We start from the raw sequence: 10,937 nt of genomic DNA, 5'->3' as shown, positions 1-10,937 counted from the left end.
TATTAGGACCCTTTTTTAAAGATCCTGATATGTTTTTAGGACCCTTAAATAAAGTCCTTATATGTTTTAAAATATTAGAAGTCACATTATATGACCCTATAATAAGGTCGTAATATGTTCATGGGTGAAATGTCTCGTTCTTATTGATTAAAAACGTTCCATATTAATTGATTTCGTTGCGAGGTTTTGACCTCTATATGAGACGTTTTTCAAAGACTGCATTCATTTTAAAACAAACCATAACCTTTATTTCATCAATAAAGGTTTAAAAAGCTTTACGTAGATTATCAAATAATGATAATCTAAAATATCCTGTTTACACACGACCATTACATAATGGTTTACAATACAAATATGTTACAACAAAATAAGTTTCTTGAATGCAGTTTTTACACAATATCATACAAGCATGGACTCCAAATCTCGTCCTTATTTAAGTATGCGACAGCGGAAGCTCTTAATAATCACCTGAGAATAAACATGCTTAAAACGTCAACAAAAATGTTGGTGAGTTATAGGTTTAACCTATATATATCAAATCATAATAATAGACCACAAGATTTCATATTTCAATAAACATCCCATACATAGAGATAAAAATCATTCATATGGTGAACACCTGGTAACCGACATTAACAAGATGCATATATAAGAATATCCCCATCATTCCGGGATACCCTTCGGATATGATATAAATTTCGAAGTACTAAAGCATCCGGTACTTTGGATGGGGTTTGTTAGGCCCAATAGATCTATTTTTAGGATTCGCGTCAATTAGGGTGTCTGTTCCCTAATTCTTAGATTACCAGACTTAATAAAAAGGGGCATATTCGATTTCGATAATTAAACCATAGAATGTAGTTTCACGTACTTGTGTCTATTTTGTAAATCATTTATAAAACCTGCATGTATTCTCATCCCAAAAATATTAGATTTTAAAAGTGGGACTATAACTCACTTTCACAGATTTTTACTTCGTCGGGAAGTAAGACTTGGCCACTGGTTGATTCACGAACCTATAACAATATATACATATATATCAAAGTATGTTCAAAATATATTTACAACACTTTTAATATATTTTGATGTTTTAAGTTTATTAAGTCAGCTGTCCTCGTTAGTAACGTACAACTAGTTGTCCACAGTTAGATGTACAGAAATAAATCGATAAATATTATCTTGAATCAATCCACGACCCAGTGTATACGTATCTCAGTATTGATCACAACTCAAACTATATATATTTTGGAATCAACCTCAACCCTGTATAGCTAACTCCAACATTCACATATAGAGTGTCTATGGTTGTTCCGAAATATATATAGATGTGTCGACATGATAGGTTGAAACATTGTATACGTGTCTATGGTATCTCAAGATTACATAATATACAATACAAGTTGATTAAGTTATGGTTAGAATAGATTTGTTACCAATTTTCACGTAGCTAAAAAGAGAAAAATTATCCAATCTTGTTTTACCCATAACTTCTTCATTTTAAATCCGTTTTGAGTGAATCAAATTGCTATGGTTTCATATTGAACTCTATTTTATGAATCTAAACAGAAAAAGTATAGGTTTATAGTCGGGAAAATAAGTTACAAGTCGTTTTTGTAAAGGTAGTCATTTCAGTCGAAAGAACGACGTCTAGATGACCATTTTAGAAAACATACTTCCACTTTGAGTTTAACCATAATTTTTGGATATAGTTTCATGTTCATAATAAAAATCATTTTCTCAGAATAACAACTTTTAAATCAAAGTTTATCATAGTTTTTAATTAACTAACCCAAAACAGCCCGCGGTGTTACTACGACGGTGTAAATCCGGTTTTACGGTGTTTTTCGTGTTTCCAGGTTTTAAATCATTAAGTCAGCATATCATATAGATATAGAAAATGTGTTTAGTTGATTTTAAACGTCAAGTTAGAAGGATTAACTTTTGTTTGCGAACAAGTTTAGAATTAACTAAACTATGTTCTAGTGATTACAAGTTTAAACCTTCGAATAAGATAGCTTTATACGTATGAATCGAATGATGTTATGAACATCATTACTACCTTAAGTTCCTTGGATAAACCTACTGGAAAAGAGAAAAATAGATCTAGCTTCAACGAATCCTTGGATGGCTCGAAGTTCTTGAAGCAGAATCATGACACGAAAACAAGTTCAACTAAGATCATCACTTGAAATAAGATTGTTATAGTTATAGAAATTGAACCAAAGTTTGAATATGATTATTACCTTGTATTAGAATGATAACCTACTGTAAGAAACAAAGATTTCTTGAGGTTGGATGATCACCTTACAAGATTGGAAGTGAGCTAGCAAACTTGAAAGTATTTTTGATTTTATGTAACTAGAACTTGTAGAATATATGAAGAACACTTAGAACTTGAAGATAGAACTTGAGAGAGATCAATTAGATGAAGAAAATTGAAGAATGAAAGTGTTTATAGGTGTTTTTGGTCGTTGGTGTATGGATTAGATATAAAGGATATGTAATTTTGTTTTCATGTAAATAAGTCATGAATGATTACTCATATTTTTGTAATTTTATGAGATATTTCATGCTAGTTGCCAAATGATGGTTCCCACATGTGTTAGGTGACTCACATGGGCTGCTAAGAGCTGATCATTGGAGTGTATATACCAATAGTACATACATCTAAAACTTGTGTATTGTACGAGTACGAATACGGGTGCATACGAGTAGAATTGTTTATGAAACTGAACGAGGATGTAATTGTAAGCATTTTTGTTAAGTAGAAGTATTTTGATAAGTGTATTGAAGTCTTTCAAAAGTGTATAAATACATATTAAAACACTACATGTATATACATTTTAACTGAGTCGTTAAGTCATCGTTAGTCGTTACATGTAAGTGTTGTTTTGAAACCTTTAGGTTAACGATCTTGTTAAATGTTGTTAACCCAATGTTTATAATATCAAATGAGATTTTAAATTATTATATTATCATGATATTATCATGTATGAATATCTCTTAATATGATATATATACATTAAATGTCTTTACAACGATAATCGTTACATATATGTCTCGTTTAAAAATCATTAAGTTAGTAGTCTTGTTTTTACATATGTAGTTCATTGTTAATATACTTAATGACATGTTTACTTATCATAGTATCATGTTAACTATATATATATATATCCATATATATGTCATCATATAGTTTTTACAAGTTTTAACGTTCGTGAATCACCGGTCAACTTGGGTGGTCAATTGTCTATATGAAACATATTTCAATTAATCAAGCCTTAGAAAGTTTGATTGCTTAACATTTTGGAAACATTTAATCATGTAAATATCAATCTCAATTAATATATATAAAAATGGAAAAGTTCGGGTCACTACAGTACCTACCCGTTAAATAAATTTCGTCCCGAAATTTTAAGCTGTTGAAGGTGTTGACAAATCTTCTGGAAATAGATGCGGGTATTTCTTCTTCATCTGATCTTCACGCTCCCAGGTGAACTCGGGTCCTCTACGAGCATTCCATCGAACCTTAACAATTGGTATCTTGTTTTGCTTAAGTCTTTTAACCTCACGATCCATTATTTCGACGGGTTCTTTGATGAATTGAAGTTTTTCGTTGATTTGGATTTCATCTAACGGAATAGTGAGATATTCTTTAGCAAAACATTTTTTCAAATTCGAGACGTGAAAAGTGATATGTACAGCCGCGAGTTGTTGAGGTAACTCAAGTCGGTAAGCTACTGGTCCGACACGATCAATAATCTTGAATGGTCCAATATACCTTGGATTTAATTTCCCTCGTTTACCAAATCGAACAACGCCTTTCCAAGGTGCAACTTTAAGCATGACCATCTCTCCAATTTCAAATTCTATATCTTTTCTTTTAATGTCAGTGTAGCTCTTTTGTCGACTTTGGGCGGTTTTCAACCGTTGTTGAATTTGGATGATCTTCTCGGTAGTTTCTTGTATAATCTCCGGACCCGTAATCTGTCTATCCCCCACTTCACTCCAACAAATCGGAGACCTACAATTTCTACCATAAAGTGCTTCAAACGGCACCATTTCAATGCTTGAATGGTAGCTGTTGTTGTAGGAAAATTCTGCTAATGGTAGATGTTGATCCCAACTGTTTCCGAAATCAATAACACATGCTCGTAGCATGTCTTTAAGCGTTTGTATCGTCCTTTCGCTCTGCCCATCAGTTTGTGGATGATAGGCAGTACTCATGTCTAGACGAGTTCCTAATGCTTGCTGTAATGTCTGCCAGAATCTTGAAATAAATCTACCATCCCTATCAGAGATAATAGAGATTGGTATTCCATGTCTGGAGATGACTTCCTTCAAATACAGTCGTGCTAACTTCTCCATCTTGTCATCTTCTCTTATTGGCAGAAAGTGTGCTGATTTGGTGAGACGATCAACTATTACCCAAATAGTATCAAAACCACTTGCAGTCCTTGGCAATTTAGTGATGAAATCCATGGTAATGTTTTCCCATTTCCATTCCGGGATTTCGGGTTGTTGAAGTAGACCTGATGGTTTCGGATGCTCAGCTTTGACCTTAGAACACGTCAAACATTCTCCTACGTATTTAGCAACATTGGCTTTCATACCCGGCAACCAAAAATGTTTCTTGAGATCCTTGTACATCTTCCCCGTTCCAGGATGTATTGAGTATCTGGTTTTATGAGCTTCTCTAAGTACCATTTCTCTCATATCTCCAAATTTTGGTACCCAAATCCTTTCAGCCCTATACCGGGTTCCGTCTTCCCGAATATTAAGATGCTTCTCCGATCCTTTGGGTATTTCATCCTTTAAATTTCCCTTTTTTAAAACTCCTTGTTGCGCCTCCTTTATTTGAGTAGTAAGGTTATTATGAATCATTATATTCATAGATTTTACTCGAATGGGTTCTCTGTCCTTCCTGCTCAAGGCATCGGCTACCACATTTGCCTTCCCCGGGTGGTAACGAATCTCAAAGTCGTAATCATTCAATAATTCAATCCACCTACGCTGCCTTATATTTAGTTGTTTCTGATTAAATATGTGTTGAAGACTTTTGTGGTCGGTATATATAATACTTTTGACCTCATATAAGTAGTGCCTCCAAGTCTTTAATGCAAAAACAACCGCGCCTAATTCCAAATCATGCGTCGTATAATTTTGTTTGTGAATCTTCAATTGTCTAGACGCATAAGCAATCACCTTCGTTCGTTGCATTAATACACAACCGAGACCTTGCTTTGATGCGTCACAATAAATCACAAAATCATCATTCCCTTCAGGCAATGACAATATAGGTGCCGTAGTTAGCTTTTTCTTCAATAACTGAAACGCTTTCTCTTGTTCATCATTCCATTCAAATTTCTTCCCTTTATGCGTTAATGCAGTCAAGGGTTTTGCTATTCTGGAAAAGTCTTGGATGAACCTTCTGTAGTAACCAGCTAGTCCTAAAAACTGGCATATATGATTCGGAGTTTTCGGGGTTTCCAACTTTTCAACAGATTCTATCTTTGCCGGATCCACCTTAATACCTTCTTTGTTCACTATGTGACCGAGGAATTGAACTTCTTCTAACCAAAATGCACACTTTGAAAACTTAGCATACAATTCTTCCTTCCTCAATACTTCTAACACCTTTCTCAAATGTTCACCGTGTTCTTGGTCATTCTTTGAGTAAATAAGTATGTCATCAATGAAAATAATGACAAACTTGTCAAGGTATGGTCCACACACTTGGTTCATAAGGTCCATGAACACAGCTGGTGCATTAGTTAAACCAAACGGCATGACCATAAACTCGTAATGACCGTAACGTGTTCTGAAAGCAGTCTTTGGAATATCATCTTCTTTCACCCGCATTTGATGATACCCGGAACGTAAGTCAATCTTTGAATAAACAGACGAGCCTTGTAGTTGATCAAATAAGTCATCGATTCTCGGTAGTGGGTAGCGGTTCTTGATGTTAAGTTTGTTCAACTCTCGGTAGTCGATACACAACCTGAATGTACCATCTTTCTTCTTGACAAACAAAACAGGAGCTCCCCACGGTGATGTGCTTGGTCGAATGAAACCACACTCTAAAAGTTCTTGTAATTGGCTTTGCAGTTCTTTCATCTCGCTGGGTGCGAGTCTGTGAGGAGCACGAGCTATTGATGCAGCTCCTGGTACAAGATCAATTTGAAATTCAACGGATCGATGTGGGGGTAATCCCGGTAATTCTTTCGGAAATACATCGGGAAATTCTTTTGCAATGGGAACATCATTGATGCTCTTTTCTTCAGTTTGTACTTTCTCGACGTGTGCTAGAACAGCATAGCAACCTTTTCTTATTAGTTTTTGTGCCTTCAAATTACTAATAAGATGTAGCTTCGTGTTACCCTTTTCTCCGTACACCATTAAGGGTTTTCCTTTTTCTCGTATAATGCGAATTGCATTTTTGTAACAAACGATCTCTACTTTCACTTCTTTCAACCAGTCCATACCGATTATCACATCAAAACTCCCTAACTCTACTGGTATCAAATCAATCTTAAATGTTTCGCTAACCAGTTTAATTTCTCGATTCCGACATATATTATCTGCTGAAATTAATTTACCATTTGCTAATTCGAGTAAAAATTTACTATCCAAAGGCGTCAATGGACAACTTAATTTAGCACAAAAATCTCTACTCATATAGCTTCTATCCGCACCCGAATCAAATAAAACGTAAGCAGATTTATTGTCAATAAGAAACGTACCCGTAACAAGTTCCGGGTCTTCCTGTGCCTCTGCCGCATTAATATTGAAAACTCTTCCGCGGCCTTGTCCATTCGTGCTCTCCTGGTTCGGGCAATTTCTAATAATGTGGCCCGGTTTTCCACATTTATAACAAACTACATTGGCATAACTTGCTCCGACACTACTTACTCCGCCACCATTTTTTCCTTTCGTTCTATTAACCCCTAGTCCGTAGACCTCACACTTCGCCGCGCTATGACCATTTCTTTTACACTTGTTGCAAAATTTGGTGCAGAACCCCGAGTGATACTTTTCACACCTTTGGCATAGCTGCTTCTGATTGTTGTTGTTGTTGTTGTTGCGGTTATTATTGTTGTTGGGATGATTGTTGTAGTTGCTGTTGTTGCTGTTGTTGCTGTTGTTGTTATTGTTGTTGTTGTTGGGCCGTTTGTTGTAGTTGCGATTGATGTTGCGATTGTTGGGATAATTGTTGCGATTATTGTTGTAATTGTTGTTGTTGTTGTATTGGTAATTCTTATCACCGTTTTCCTCCCACTTTCTTTTGACTTGCTTCACATTGGCCTCTTCAGCAGTCCGTTCTTTAATTCTTTCTTCAATCTGGTTCACTAGTTTGTGAGCCATTCTACATGCCTGTTGTATGGAGGCGGGCTCGTGTGAACTTATATCTTCTTGGATTCTTTCCGGTAATCCTTTCACAAACGCGTCGATCTTCTCTTCCTCATCTTCGAATGCTCCCGGACACAATAGGCACAATTCTGTGAATCGTCTTTCGTACGTGGTAATATCAAATCCTTGGGTTCGTAACCCTCTAAGTTCTGTCTTGAGCTTATTGACCTCGGTTCTGGGACGGTACTTCTCGTTCATCAAGTGCTTGAATGCTGACCACGGTAGTGCGTACGCATCGTCTTGTCCCACTTGCTCTAGATAGGTATTCCACCATGTTAACGTAGAACCTGTGAAGGTATGTGTAGCGTACTTCACTTTGTCCTCTTCAGTACACTTACTTATGGCAAACCGATTCGACCTTCTCGGTCCACCGTTTCAATCCGATCGGTCCTTCGGTTCCATCAAATTCCGAAGGTTTGCAGGCAGTGAATTCTTTGTAGGTGCATCCTACACGATTTCCTGTACTGCTAGATCCAAGGTTATTGTTGGTATGTAGCGCAGCCTGTACTGCGGCTATGTTTGAAGCTAGAAAAGTACGGAATTCCTCTTCATTCATATTCACGGTGTGTCGAGTAGTCGGTGCCATTTCCTTCAAAATAGTCAAATGGAACAAGTTAATCATACAAAATATTAAGAGTAGTTAATGGTATTTCGTAGCATAATATGAACTCATTTATAAAAGCTTTTTCTTCATATTAGCGTTTTATAAGTTTAAATTCGGGTAGTACCTACCCGTTAAGTTCATACTTAGTAGCTAATATACAATTCAACTACTACAATTCTATATGAAAAACTGATTATAATAATATTTCGCGTTCAAACTTTTACACAATATTTTACAAACTTACAATACCGCTTATTTTACATATAGCACGAAATATAGCACACATTAAATTTGATACAAGATGGTTGTGAAGATAATTCTAGCTAGTACACAAGTCGTTCAGCAAAGGCAATAAAGACACGTAATTCATACGTCCAAAAACAAGTCATGCATTCTGGTTTTACTAGGATTACTTCCCATCCTTGGTCTTGTGGAACATAACCGTTATGGCCGTTGATAAGACAGCGTGTTGTAACGTCGTCAAAGGGACGAGGGTTACGTAATGTCCAACAGTCCCGTAACAATCTAAAAACCTCATTTCTTACCCAGTTACCGACTCCGTCACTTGCGGGAACGTTTTGTTTAATAGTTGTAGCCCGATGTTCTTGTTCTCACTTTGGTGAGGAGCGAACATTACTAATCCGTAAGCATAACATGCTTCTTTATGTTGCATGTTAGCCGATTTTTCTAAATCACGAAGTCCAATATTTGGATATATTGAGTCAAAATAATTTCTTAACCCATTGCGTAAAATAGCATTTGGGTTCCCCGCAATATATGCGTCAAAGTAAACACATCGTAACTTATGGATTTCCCAATGTGATATCCCCCATCTTTCGAACGAAAGCCTTTTATAAACCAAGGCATTCTTGGAACGTTCTTCGAATGTCTTACAAACTGATCTCGCCTTAAATAGTTGTGCCGAAGAATTCTGACCGACTCTAGACAAGATTTCATCAATCATGTCTCCGGGTAGGTCTCTTAAAATATTGGGTTGTCTATCCATTTTGTGTTTTTTATACTGTTATATAGACAAGAGTTAGATTCATAAAAAAAAATACTTATTAATACAAGCAATTTTTACATATATCATAAAGCATAAGCACACTATATTACATATATTACACCACACGAATACAACTATCTTATTCCGACTCGCTTGTTTCTTCTTCTTCGGTTTTGGTTCGTTTTGCCAAGTTTCTAGGGATATATGAAGTTCCCCTAATACGAGCCGTCGTTTTCCACATTGGTTTAGAAAAACCTGGTGGTTTAGAGGTTCCCGGGTCATTGTTACAACTTAAGGACTTCGGGGGTTGACGATACATATAAAGTTCATCGGGGTTGGAATTAGATTTCTCTATTTTTATTCCCTTTCCCTTATTATTTTCTTTTGCCTTTTTAAATTCAGTTGGGGTAATTTCTATAACATCATCGGAATTCTCGTCGAAATCCGATTCATCGGAGAATTGGTAATCCTCCCAATATTTTGCTTCCTTGGCGGAAACACCATTGACCATAATTAACCTTGGTCGGTTAGTTGAGGATTTTATTTTACTTAACCGTTTTATTATTTCCCCCACCGGTTCTATTTCTTCATCCGGTTCCGATTCTTCTTCCGGTTCCGATTCTTCTTCCGGTTCCGACTCTTCTTCCGGTTCCTCTTCGGGAACTTGTGAATCAGTCCAGGAATCATTCCAATTTATATTTGACTCTTCATTATTATTAGGTGAGTCAATGGGACTTGTTCTAGAGGTAGACATCTATCACATAATATCAAACGCGTTAAGAGATTAATATATCACATAATATTCACATGTTAAAAATATATAGTTTCCAACAAAATTTGTTAAGCAATCATTTTTCAAGTAAACACAGTCGAAGTCCAGACTCACTAATGCATCCTAACAAACTCGATAAGACACACTAATACAAAATTCTCGTTCTCTAAGACCAACGCTCGGATACCAACTGAAATGTCCCGTTCTTATTGATTAAAAACGTTCCATATTAATTGATTTCGTTACGAGGTTTTGACCTCTATATGAGACATTTTTCAAAGACTGCATTCATTTTTAAAACAAACCATAACCTTTATTTCATAGATAAAAGTTTTAAAAAGCTTTACGTAGATTATCAAATAATGATAATCTAAAATATCCTGTTTACACACGACCATTACATAATGGTTTACAATACAAATATGTTACAACAAAATAAGTTTCTTGAATGCAGTTTTTACACAATATCATACAAGCATGGACTCCAAATCTCGTCCTTATTTAAGTATGCGACAGCGGAAGCTCTTAATAATCACCTGAAAATAAACATGCTTAAAACGTCAACAAAAATGTTGGTGAGTTATAGGTTTAACCTATATATATCAAATCATAATAATAGACCACAAGATTTCATATTTCAATACACATCCCATACATAGAGATAAAAATCATTCATATGGTGAACACCTGGTAACCGACATTAACAAGATGCATATGTAAGAATATCCCCATCATTCCGGGACACCCTTCGGATATGATATAAATTTCGAAGCACTAAAGCATCCGGTACTTTGGATGGGGTTTGTTTGGCCCAATAGATCTATTTTTAGGATTCGCGTCAATTAGGGTGTCTGTTCCCTAATTCTTAGATTACCAGACTTAATAAAAAGAGACATATTCGATTTCGATAATTCAACCATAGAATGTAGTTTCACGTACTTGTGTCTATTTTGTAAATCATTTATAAAACCTGCATGTATTCTCATCCCAAAAATATTAGATTTTAAAAGTGGGACTATAACTCACTTTCACAGATTTTTACTTCATCGGGAAGTAAGAGTTGGCCACTGGTTGATTCACGAACCTATAACAATATATACATATATATCAAAGTATGTTCAAAATATATTTACAACACTTTTAAT

This window comes from Rutidosis leptorrhynchoides, chromosome 5, assembly GCF_046630445.1.
Source record: "Rutidosis leptorrhynchoides isolate AG116_Rl617_1_P2 chromosome 5, CSIRO_AGI_Rlap_v1, whole genome shotgun sequence".
NCBI classification, from domain to species: Eukaryota; Viridiplantae; Streptophyta; class Magnoliopsida; order Asterales; family Asteraceae; genus Rutidosis; species Rutidosis leptorrhynchoides.
The sequence above is the reverse complement of the archived record's forward strand: the minus strand, read 5'-3'. Positions refer to the sequence as shown.